Here is a 390-nt window from a genome sequence, read left to right as displayed (position 1 = left end):
GGCGCGTCGTCATTGGTTAATATATATACATTCGTTAATATTTATACGTTGGTTAATAAAATATAGAGAACCCACTCGAGTAATCACAAGCATTTAATACGCGACCTGACCTATATATATATATAGTGACTCCCGATTCAAAAACCTAAGTTATAATTCCACCACGTGGTGCAGAACCGTGGCGCGTCGTCATTGGTTAATATATATACATTCGTTAATATTTATACGTTGGTTAATAAAATATAGAGAACCCACTCGAGTAATCACAAGCATTTAATACGCGACCTGACCTATATATATATATATATATAGTGACTTTAGTGGACCTCCACAACTTTAGCTGACCAGCGCCCTCCGACGCTACACGATAGCGTCGTGAAGCTCCAGACA

Source organism: Augochlora pura, chromosome 5, assembly GCF_028453695.1.
Source record: "Augochlora pura isolate Apur16 chromosome 5, APUR_v2.2.1, whole genome shotgun sequence".
In the NCBI taxonomy this organism is placed as follows: Eukaryota; Metazoa; Arthropoda; class Insecta; order Hymenoptera; family Halictidae; genus Augochlora; species Augochlora pura.
Note: the sequence above shows the minus strand (reverse complement) of the source record.